Raw genomic sequence first — 13120 nt, forward strand, 5'->3', positions numbered from 1 at the left:
AAACTTAATCGATGTAGGTCCACATTTGGGTACCTTTATATGGCCTGTAGCCCCCATATAAAGGTACCCCCCGATTTTTTATATTTTGACAATTTTAGCCAAATTTTCCAACCGATTTGGCAGTAATTTTGCATTTTGAGTCCTGAGGGAACAACATATCTCCTTGCAAAAAATGTTCAATATAGATCCGCGTTTAGGTATGGCTCCCATATAAACGTACCTCCCGATTTTCGGAATTTTGACCATTTCATCACAATTTTCCAATCGATTTGGCTGTTATTTAGCATTTTGAGTTCTGAGGGAACGACATACCTCCTTGCAAAGAATGTTCAATATAGGTCCACGTTTAGGTATAGCTCCCATATAAGCGTACCTCCAGATTCGGAATTTTAACGATTTTAGCCAAATTTTCCAACCGATTTGGTTGTAATTTTGCAACATGAGTTCGGAGAGAACAACATACCTCCTTGCACAAAATGTTCAATATAGGTCTACGTTTAGGTATAGCTCCCGATTTTCGGAATTTTGTCGATTTTCCGTGCGTGGTATAAGGGGAATATCTGGGTGGCAGATGGGGGCAGCTGGATTTTTATACCCTCAGCATTTAAAAATGTGCCTTTTCGAAATAATGGTTTTAGACCACAAGTATGTTTGGACGAAACCTGTTTCAGAAAATTTGGAGTTGATTTAGCAATGTCCGTCTGTCTGTCTGGCTGGTTGGAGCGCACGAAGTGCTATATCGGTCCACTCCTCACGGTACCTCCCCCACAAATGTTGGAAAATGTTCGGAAAAATTGTGTGCACGATAACTCTTGAAGAAAGTAACCGATTTAATCCATACTTTGCACATCGTTAAATTTCTACCAGACTTAGATGAGGTTCCAATACCTGCTCTCGAATGGCTTTGATTTTTGTTTCAACAACTTGTATTAACTGCCCCCCATACAACGGTACAAGTCTCATCAAGGGCAAGCCCATACTTCCTGAGAAAATAGCCTGAAAGATGCAAAAAACCTTATGACACCGTGTGAGCGCAAGATAGCTCTCGAACGGATCTGCCGACTCGGTCCAAAAGTTGGCCTTCGTAATATTTTGTTCAATCATAGTATATCTGCCAGATAAAGATCAGGTTCGAATATGGACTATATTTGTTTTCACCTTCTGGTACCTCTCACACAAAATTTCGGATAAGTTCACTTTAAGACCTGCTCTCGAATCACTTTGATTTTTGTTGAAGCGATTTGCATTCCATACCTCCATTACGACAGTAAAAGTTTTTTCAGGGGCAACTCCATATTTCTTGGGAAAACAGCCCAAAAGGTATAAAAAAAACCCTATGTATATGTGGCGATCGGACAGCACGATAACTCTCGAACTGTAAAACCGATTGGGTTCAACATTTGGTGTTCGTCATATTATATCCAAACTTAGTTTCATGGGGTAATACCGGTCCACAACTTCCAGTACTTCTCCCCAATATTTAAAAAATGTCACTAAAATGCTAGGGCGATATCACTTGGATCTCCTAATATTTTGTCAAAATTTAGTTTAACTTCTAAAATGGCCCATATCGGTCCTCCCCAAGGGAACCTCCCCCACAAAAGTTCAACATTTGTGTCTTAGTGCAATTAATTCCTAATACACATTTTTGCGGGCAAGTTCGAATATCTAAAAAGGCCACAATATTCTGAAGAGACCTTAAATACATTCGATCTGTCCGCAGGTGAAAGTTTCACTTCACATTAGCTGAGGTTATATAGGTATCTGTCGACTGGAATTTTTTTACTTGTTTTTTTTTTTTATCGTAAACAAGAGACTTTCCCCAGTATTTAAAAAAAATATGGACTTGCTCTTACGTGGCCAACATTAGTAAAACTCAACATAAATTTTAGTAATGATTTAAAAATAGCACAAAAATTCATTTATATGCTTAAGTGTTCCATACGCCATATGCTTAAGTGTTCCATACGCCATTTGCCTGATTCGAGAAAAACTCAAGTTAATGTTTAGGGCCATACAGGATAAAAATGGTGCAATAATCCAATATTTTAAGAGCTCAGTTCTACTTAACTAAACTCATGGAAAATATCAGTAGTATATTTTAGTCAGATATCTGTGATAGTCTAGAAGTTATGGCCAATTTTTATAATTGCAAAAAGTTGCTGAATTGTTCCATGGAATCTTTTTTTCATGTTTTTGGCAGTTTGTGTCACATGGAACACATTTTGTCACATTTCAACCAAAACACTTTTTATCAATCGTGTTCCACCTCCCTTATATGAAGTGCTACTGAGGAGTTGGAAAATCAGGACCTTAAATGAAACATTTATTTTTCTCCTTGCAAAAAATGTTCAATATAGATCCGCGTTTAGGTATGGCTCCCATATAAACGTACCTCCCGATTTTCGGAATTTTGACCATTTCATCACAATTTTCCAATCGATTTGGCTGTTATTTAGCATTTTGAGTTCTGAGGGAACGACATACCTCCTTGCAAAGAATGTTCAATATAGGTCCACGTTTAGGTATAGCTCCCATATAAGCGTACCTCCAGATTCGGAATTTTAACGATTTTAGCCAAATTTTCCAACCGATTTGGTTGTAATTTTGCAACATGAGTTCGGAGAGAACAACATACCTCCTTGCACAAAATGTTCAATATAGGTCTACGTTTAGGTATAGCTCCCGATTTTCGGAATTTTGTCGATTTTCCGTGCGTGGTATAAGGGGAATATCTGGGTGGCAGATGGGGGCAGCTGGATTTTTATACCCTCAGCATTTAAAAATGTGCCTTTTCGAAATAATGGTTTTAGACCACAAGTATGTTTGGACGAAACCTGTTTCAGAAAATTTGGAGTTGATTTAGCAATGTCCGTCTGTCTGTCTGGCTGGTTGGAGCGCACGAAGTGCTATATCGGTCCACTCCTCACGGTACCTCCCCCACAAATGTTGGAAAATGTTCGGAAAAATTGTGTGCACGATAACTCTTGAAGAAAGTAACCGATTTAATCCATACTTTGCACATCGTTAAATTTCTACCAGACTTAGATGAGGTTCCAATACCTGCTCTCGAATGGCTTTGATTTTTGTTTCAACAACTTGTATTAACTGCCCCCCATACAACGGTACAAGTCTCATCAAGGGCAAGCCCATACTTCCTGAGAAAATAGCCTGAAAGATGCAAAAAACCTTATGACACCGTGTGAGCGCAAGATAGCTCTCGAACGGATCTGCCGACTCGGTCCAAAAGTTGGCCTTCGTAATATTTTGTTCAATCATAGTATATCTGCCAGATAAAGATCAGGTTCGAATATGGACTATATTTGTTTTCACCTTCTGGTACCTCTCACACAAAATTTCGGATAAGTTCACTTTAAGACCTGCTCTCGAATCACTTTGATTTTTGTTGAAGCGATTTGCATTCCATACCTCCATTACGACAGTAAAAGTTTTTTCAGGGGCAACTCCATATTTCTTGGGAAAACAGCCCAAAAGGTATAAAAAAAACCCTATGTATATGTGGCGATCGGACAGCACGATAACTCTCGAACTGTAAAACCGATTGGGTTCAACATTTGGTGTTCGTCATATTATATCCAAACTTAGTTTCATGGGGTAATACCGGTCCACAACTTCCAGTACTTCTCCCCAATATTTAAAAAATGTCACTAAAATGCTAGGGCGATATCACTTGGATCTCCTAATATTTTGTCAAAATTTAGTTTAACTTCTAAAATGGCCCATATCGGTCCTCCCCAAGGGAACCTCCCCCACAAAAGTTCAACATTTGTGTCTTAGTGCAATTAATTCCTAATACACATTTTTGCGGGCAAGTTCGAATATCTAAAAAGGCCACAATATTCTGAAGAGACCTTAAATACATTCGATCTGTCCGCAGGTGAAAGTTTCACTTCACATTAGCTGAGGTTATATAGGTATCTGTCGACTGGAATTTTTTTACTTGTTTTTTTTTTTTATCGTAAACAAGAGACTTTCCCCAGTATTTAAAAAAAATATGGACTTGCTCTTACGTGGCCAACATTAGTAAAACTCAACATAAATTTTAGTAATGATTTAAAAATAGCACAAAAATTCATTTATATGCTTAAGTGTTCCATACGCCATATGCTTAAGTGTTCCATACGCCATTTGCCTGATTCGAGAAAAACTCAAGTTAATGTTTAGGGCCATACAGGATAAAAATGGTGCAATAATCCAATATTTTAAGAGCTCAGTTCTACTTAACTAAACTCATGGAAAATATCAGTAGTATATTTTAGTCAGATATCTGTGATAGTCTAGAAGTTATGGCCAATTTTTATAATTGCAAAAAGTTGCTGAATTGTTCCATGGAATCTTTTTTTCATGTTTTTGGCAGTTTGTGTCACATGGAACACATTTTGTCACATTTCAACCAAAACACTTTTTATCAATCGTGTTCCACCTCCCTTATATGAAGTGCTACTGAGGAGTTGGAAAATCAGGACCTTAAATGAAACATTTATTTTTCTCATATAAATACAATAAGGACCATTATTATAGGTTTCCTTAACATTTATTTAAGGGATTGCCTCCACTTATCACTATTTCTTGCATTTCTTAGGTAACATTAAAAATTTAAACGCGTTTTTCTTATAATACCATTTTTTTAGTCGGTGTCCACACTAGCTTCAAGTCGAATGAACGTTTTTGCGTATATTTTTGTGGACTTACATCAAAATTTTGTCTTTAAACTAGGGATTTTTTGTTTAAACTATTGATAAATTTTCGTTTTCATATAACAATACAATATTCAAAAATATTTGGATTTACAAACTATTATTCTTCAGTTTTTAAACCAAGTCCTTTAAAACAATTTGTTCCATACGCCACACTTTTCCGTAACTTGGCAAAAATGGGTAATTTTTTGTTCCAAACGCCATCATTTTTGCTGCGGAACAATTCGTTTTTGTCTCTTTTTGTTCCATACGCCAAACGACATGGATATGGAACTAAAAAGTTCAAAGTTGTTTTATTCCATACGCCAGGCTTTATGGATATGGAACAAAATGACAAGATATTTTGGGTCACAAAGCGGATATGAAACATTCTAGCATCTGAATATCTCAGAAACTATACGAGATAGAGAAAAACCGACCAAAAAATCTGAAAGAGCATGGTTCAAAACCTTGTAAGGTACCTTTATCTCAAAATGTCAAAAATGGCGTATGGAACACTTAAGCATGACACCGACGATATGTCAATGCCATAACTATAGGTTTCATTTTGAAAGTTTTAGATTTTCCTCTTCAATTTTTTTAAAATTTCACTCATAAGCTACGAATGCTTTGTGGATCTATTTTTCGTTTTTGAGGCAACACATACAAATCTCAATTTCTTCGACTTAACTTGACATATTGCCGCTGTATATTGCCAAAAATAATACTGAATATTAAAAATGTAATGTGTTTAGAGGATATTTATTTCAATTGCAATCAAATTTGTCGCCATCAATTTTTCGATTTTTGTCCACGGGCGGAACCACAGTGCACCGTACTCATTACTTAGTTAAGAGGTGTTTGCACTAAGTCTGCAACCTCCTACAGCCTATCAAATACCCGACTCCGAGCTCAGGCACTACCACGTTTGTCGATCAATTTATTGGGAAAACACTATGTCACAGAATACGTTAAACTCCCTTGAAGGACAGGGTAAAATCAATACAACCCACCGAGTTAGAAAAGTTTGTGCAACAGGGTCAGTTAAAATAGAAAACCAAGGGGTTTGTTTATTGATTGTCTGATTTATTTGTCGTAAACCACTTGGGACACACGCGAATCACTGTACCTGCTCTCCGTTTTGGCAAATGGAAACACACTGTATTATTAAGTTGGTTCTTGTTGGGAGCTCAATTGGCAGAAATGAAACGCACTGGACTTTCTGGTAATTCCAAATTAATAAACGAATTTATTTTAATTCACTGTTTACAATGTTTGATGATTTAATGATAATAGAGTAACAAATTATCTCTTGTTTTCAAGTTCTCACAAAGGTAGTTTGATTTATAAACACGAATTTCGAGGTTGCTTGAACCGCTCGCGCCAATTGCTCACAAAAACTAATCGAAATAGAAAAAAGGAGATGCGGCGAAAACAAAAAAAAGAAAAAAGTAAACAAAACAGAGAGTTGACACTTGTTAGTGATGGTTCTCGTAAGCAGAGAGGAGATAATGTAAAACTATGATCTCGTAAACTAATACTGCATTTACATCATCTACTCTATAATTTAGTTTCATCTGTCTGTTCCCTGCTTACGAGAACAAGAGTAAAATTGTAAAACTTTTATGGAACAGTTCATTATTGTTTATCTTGCTGGTAATGCAGAAAGTGGCTTGTTTAAATAACTTTGTAAGGGGTTATTCGGCTCATGTTGCTGACAAATTTTTGTCTACATGATTGTAGTCAGTTTATTTTTTCACTTTCTGCTCTAGTTTTCGCGCTTCTAATTCCTGTACACATCAAATTGTCACGCTCACGTCATTTTGTTTTTATTTTATCTTCTATTAAAATACGTTTCTCCTCTTTCATTTTCTGCTGATATAGGCGCTAGAATTTTGCATTTCACAATCTCAGATTTTGTATTGCTTCTTACTGAGAAAAATGTGTCAGTCAAATGTTTGGGTAAGTTGTTCACCTAGTGGCTGAGTTATTGAGCTATTTTTGCTTCTAAATTTCAAAAGCGAATCTAAGAAATAATATAAGCCTATGATTAATATGTTTTCTTAATCCTACGAATATATTATTTTCTTGCAATTTTCATCACATGCTGACATCTCTCTTTTTTGAGGTGATTTTGTTTTGTAATTTCGCGGCAATTTTGTTTTCATGTCTGTGCTTTTCAACAAATTTGTTCTTCTTTATACCACACGATCCATTTGTTTTCCTCGTGGGAAATACTTATTTTAGACAACATCGTCACATTTTGGCTAGGGACCAAAATTCAAATCTTTTTTTCATTCTGAGGAAAAACGTGCTTTGTTAGTGTGTTTTAGGAATTTTTTTGCTAAAACACAGGTGTTTTGTTGTTGTAACTGATCAAATATAAATAATGTCATATTCAAAAATATTTATGTATAACGGTAATTCATCGTAGCCACCATCTACTGTGGAATATTATTATTTTCAGATGCATACGGTTTTATGCAAATTATTTCACAAGTCGTTAGGAAACAGTTTTCATTTTCATTTCATATTTATGTTTCGAATTAATGGACCGTCTGCAAAAGTGTCATACGATTTTCTTGTTTATCTGACGAAACAAAAATTATAAACAAACAAAATTTTATAAACATAAATAAATGTCAACAATAACAACAACAATAAATAGAAGGAAAATAAAAAGTCGCATCAATTTTATTACCATAAAATAAACATCATTTACGTCAGAATAGTTTTGTTTGTGTAAATTCCATTAGCCGTCTATGGGGACTATATAAAGATTAACTTATATACCCTCAATATGTTTCATTATTTTTATAAATACAAAATTATATGTATGCTAAAAAAAATAAATAAATTTCGTAGTAGTATCATTTCCTTTAAATATATACAAAAATAAATTTGTAGTTCAATTTCATTGAGTAGTTGAAAATCGTATATATATATATTTTTATTTGCATTTATACTTTATTTATTTAATTTAAATATTTTTTTATATGTTTCTATATACATAAATATTTTTTCGAGTAGCAGTATAATACAGTTTTAAGACCGAAAGGCTGGTCATTGAAAAATAAATCTGATCAAAACAAAAAAACATCAATTTTTATTATTATTTTAATGATTGCCTTATTAATTGTCGGATTTTTTAATTAATTATTATTATTTAGTATTTCTTTATCAAAGCCACAAATTATTTTCAACTTCAAGATCAAGTATCCATATAATTCGTCTTATTACCATGTTCCAAAAAGTATTACCTATTCCCACTGTCATTTGCCTCAAAATGACACTTTTATTTTGTTTGACATTTTTTTTTATCAAATTCAACAAATCATCAAAGTCCCGAAAAAATCTGAAAAACTCCAATGTGTATCTTGAGTATATTTATTAAAAAAAAATGTTAAAATTCTTATCGCCAATAAGAATCCTTGACATTGGACTCAAAAACAAATTATGTGTCATTAATGTCAATTAGCTTGCGGTAGTCCATCAGCGTAATTTCCTTATCAGACATTTTTAGTCACCTTAGAATTCGTAATAAAAATAAATAATGCGAACACGAAGAAATCCATAGGTGGCCTCTTATCACCACAACAAAATAATTAAAATGTTTTTATTTTATATTAATGAGGTTAACGAGGTTAGGTTACTGCGTTCCGTTCTAACGTCATGCATTGCGTATTTAAGAGTAGTTCCTATTACATTTTATAACATGAGGAATCGGAGAACTGGCTATGAACAATATTTAAGTAAGTTTAAATATTGAAACATGTAAATAAAACACTGATAGTGACCTCAAAGAGTTTGAGTAGTGCTATGGGACACCCTTCGGAAAATGTTAAAATTTGAATAGGTTCTTTTTTCAACAAATTGGGATTGGGTTCACGATTATTAAAGCTCCTTAGCAGTATTAACTTACTTGACTTACAAATACAAATCAATATTTTAGACATTTCGATATTTTTTCTCCCTTGAACATTTTTGTGGAGGAGGTACCGAAGACAGTGGACTTATATAGTCCATCATATAAATAATGGCTTCGAATCGCAAGCATATTTCGGCGAAATCCCTTTCACCTCTTCGTTCGTCTATATGGTTGGCTGTTGTGCACGATAACTCTCGAACGTATTAACTGATTTGATCCAAACTTTGCACCTGCTAGTTTTGATGCAAACTTATATCAAGCTGGAAGATGGACCATATCGGTCCATACCTTCGGGTACCTCCATCAAAAAACAAAGTTCAAAAATTTTCCGTATAGGTGAGCCCGATAACTCTCCGACGGAGTATTGGATTTGATCCAAACTTTTTACATCGTTATATTTCTTTGGACTATATCGGTCACTACCTTCAAATACGTTCTTATCTCGGATAGGTTTGATGTTTTTACAGCGACGGTAGAATTTGTTTCGGGTCATTTCCATATTTCCTGAGATAATGGAACTAATGAGCACGATAACTTAAGAATTTAGAATCCGATTTGGACAAAAATCGTAAAATTTTTTCCAAACGCAGACCAAGTTCCAAGAAGGTCTATACCGAACAAGATCTTCAGGTACATTCTTTACAAAAATTCCAAGTTTTCACCGAAGGTACTCTTTGGTTAGAGACATTGAGCCAATGTTTCTTTCTAACTTAAATGAAGTTCGAAGATAAGCTATATCGGATAACGTTTTTTCTTATCTGCCTCCCTCCCTTACAAACTTTAATAAATTCCTATTTTACTTTTCAAAATAGTCAGGCTTAATCCCATAGTCTTCAATTTATTAGTGGGAAAAAATTGGCGATGTTTACCAAGGGGTAAGGCAGGGACTATGGGAAAATGGCAATGTTTACGTGTTAAGGCAGGGAAGACTATAGTTTCAGATCTCGTCACAGATCTTCAGCAGTTCCCTTGTTTTTAACAAGAAACTTTTGTGTCAATTGTTCGCTCAAATAGATAAGTGTCCAAAGAAACAAACTGATCGAGAATTTCTTTGGCACTACCTGAGAGAGCTTGGGAATAAAAAGTTTCTTGTTGAAAAACAAGAAACAAGGGAACTGATGAAGATCTGTGACGAGATCTGAAACTGTAGTCTTCCGTGCCATCCTGATTACAACTATATCATTTTTTACGTGGACAAGTCCATGCTTCCTACCAGAATGATACAAAAGCTCTAGAAAACCTACGTTGGTCAACCAAAATTGCTGCTGGGATCTGCAAGGAGTGACTAACATTGATCCGGGCTTTATACATCGTAATATTGTTCTCAAACAAATTCGAAGATTTATACCCTAGACAGACGGCAGCGTTAATTTGCATTAACTGCCCTTATTCAAATTACTTCGTGCATTATCCACATTCTTAATGCACAAAATCAAACTGAATTTAAAGGGCATTTAGGTATTTCAATATGACAATATCGTAGAAGAGAGCTCATATTCATATGAGGGAGAGAGCATATTCATGCTCTCAGACACAAGGAAAACAACAACAAAATCAGTGCAAACAACAAAAAAACAGCAATCAGCTGTTTCCTAACTGCAGAAACTGTCGTATGTAAGGCTAAAATTAAATGCACATATTAATGCAAATTAAAACTGCCTAGGGTATATATGAGATTACTATATGAGACAACTACTTCCGGTACCTCCCTCACAAAAGTTCAAAAGGTTCGCATATGTGATGATTGTTTTAAAATTTTCATTGAAGGTAGATCCTTTCTTCAATGTCCTTTTCATCCTTTATTTTAAGAACCACTATAAATGTACCACAAGATTAGGTTTTTTCAGTTTCGAAATGTTCTGCGAAAATGTCACTCAGAAAATTTTAGGTACGACTCTCATTGACAACTAATCAATTTTGTCGCGTTTTCATGGTCATTTTTGACATTTACCCTGTTTTGGCTCAGGAAAAAACTAGGTTTTGTGTTTTTGTATATTCCGTCTATACGAACAACCAATAAATAACGAATATGCAAAAAAACAAAATATAGTATTTTTCTGAACAAAAACCACACACAGAGAAATAATATTGTTGGAGCAATCATATTTTAAGAACAAAATAGTGTATTTTACAAATGTGAAAATATGTATTGTTGTTTCAACCATACATTTTGTGCCAGACACCATAATTGTTGTACCAAGAAATATTTTATCAGTTGTATTTTTACTTTGTGATCGAATAATTATACCCTACACCACTATGTGGGGAGGGTATTATAAGTTGGTTTTGGCCAAAAAGTTTGTAACGCATCGAAATAATGGTCGTAGACCCATACTTATATATACCAAAATGAATGTCTCGACGAGCTGAGTCAATCTGGCTATGTGTGTCCGTCCGTCCGTCCGTCCGTCCGTCTGTCCATCTAAACCTTGTAATCACGCTACAGGTCGCAATTTTGATCGGATCGTCACGAAATTTTGGATGTTGATGGGGGTCCCGGAGGGGAAGAAGCCTATTGATTTTGGTGATGGTCGGATAATATTTAGGGGTCGGAATGGGCAAAAAACTTATGTGGATAAAAAGACAACGTTTTTTTCCAAAGCGAATATCTCAGCTTCTATACGGGGTATACAAAACGCAAAACCTGACAATAAAAGTAGAAAATGTCACCTTTCTACTGATGTAAAGTAGGTTCTCGTAGGTGATCACACAACGAAGATATCACAATAGTCGCAAATAAAACCCAAATTTTCATTTTTGCGATTTTAATTATAATGACGAATATCACAGCTTTGGTTGGGGACTTTCCAAAAGCAAAGCCTGGCTATGAAAGTAGAAGATCCCATCTTTACAATGATGTAAACTAGGTCGGAGTAGTTGACCAAATAACGGAGATATCGCAATAGTCGGTAATACATCCCATTTTTCCACTTTTTTGGAATCACGCTACAAGTCGCAATTTTGATCGGGTCGTCACGAAATTTTGGGTGTTATTGGGAGTCCCACAGAGGAAAAAACCTTTTGATTTTTGATAATGGTCGGATATTATTCAGGGGACAATTATTCAGAGACAAAAAAAAAATATTTGGAAAAAATACCATCGTTTTATTTCAAAGTTAATATCTCCCTTCTGTAGGAGGTATATCGAAAGCAAAACCTGGCAAGGAAAGTAGAAAATATCACCTTTACAACGGTGTGAAGTAGGTTGTCATAGGTGGTCAAACAACAGAGATATCGCAATAGTCGGTAATGCATCCCTTTTCCCATTTTTGTGCAATCACACTACGAAATTTTGATCGGATCCTCACGAAATTTTGATCGGATCCTCACGAAATTTTGGGGGTTGATGGCGGTCTAACAGAGAAAGAAGCCTATTGATGGTTGGCATACATCCCACTTTTCCATTTTTTATTTGGGTTGTACTGTCGATGCACTTAAATGCGTTTCAAAAAAATTGACCTGTGTTAATGAAGACATTCAAAGCAAAGACGCTAAGCTATCCCAATTTTAATATTTTGAATTTTATTAGTCAAAAGCTTATGAACAGGGGTAGTGGTGTAGGGTATCACATAGTCGGCCCCGACCCGTCTATAGCCTTGGCTCACTTGTTTTATCTAATTTTGTCAATATGACAATTTTTTATCGATCGATAAATTTTTGATTGAATTTTTGAATTTTTTTTATCAAATAGCTAAATTTTTTTTCTGTGTATTTAGAGCCTCCTACATACAGTTTTGAGTAATTTTTGTGGTTTTTTAAAACGTAATAATTTTATTAACCATGTTTCTTTCGATGATAATGGCCCGAATGTTCGTGCTATATAGGGTCCATAATCAACAAAATATGCATATTGGAGTTATATTAATATACGTTCCGATTTTCACAAATATTTGTAGGAATCTTTTTTAGCCACAAGAATGAACTGGTAAAGTTTTTTCATCGATTGGGTCATAATTGTGGACTGTATACAATTTTCGTGAAAATGAACTTTAGCCCCATACCAATTACTATCGCCATATAATTTCATGTTTAAGGATTTTGGATAAAATGGAAAAAAATGTTTTGGGTTCACCCTAATCAGAGCTCCGATTTATTCGCGAGTGAAAATTTGGGAGGAGGTGGTAGTTTTTTGTGGGTCCGATTTTTTTTGGTGGGAGTGGGGCTAGTTTGTTGGTGATGGGGTAAGTTTTTGGTTTGGCGGTGGGGACGGGGCAAGTTATCCCCCTGAACTTGCTCGAATTCGAAAAGAGTTTCACTCGCGAGTGGAGTTTGAGCGAATTCGATACTTATATCACTTTTTGAGATAGTTTTTATAAGATTATGACGACAAGTCTTCGGGAACATGACAACATTTGTTCTCTTGTTTAAAAAAGCAAGAATAATGTTGGGATAGTGAATGAAAATGTGACACGGTGTGTCTTAACCAAATTTAAATGGAAGGTGCTGGGAAGTTGTTGCAGATTCTGAAACTACAATTCTCATATATGAGAAATAT

General features: G+C 35.0%; 1 protein-coding gene across 4 annotated transcripts in view; it reads left to right on the forward strand.

Annotated features, from left to right (window-relative positions):
- Positions 1–13120, forward strand: part of LOC141389780 (uridine phosphorylase 1-like) — a 111580-nt gene that overhangs the window by 70699 nt on the left and 27761 nt on the right. The window lies entirely within an intron of this gene.

This window comes from Musca autumnalis, unplaced genomic scaffold (genome assembly GCF_047663935.1).
Source record: "Musca autumnalis isolate F117 unplaced genomic scaffold, ASM4766393v1 scaffold_1, whole genome shotgun sequence".
NCBI classification, from domain to species: Eukaryota; Metazoa; Arthropoda; class Insecta; order Diptera; family Muscidae; genus Musca; species Musca autumnalis.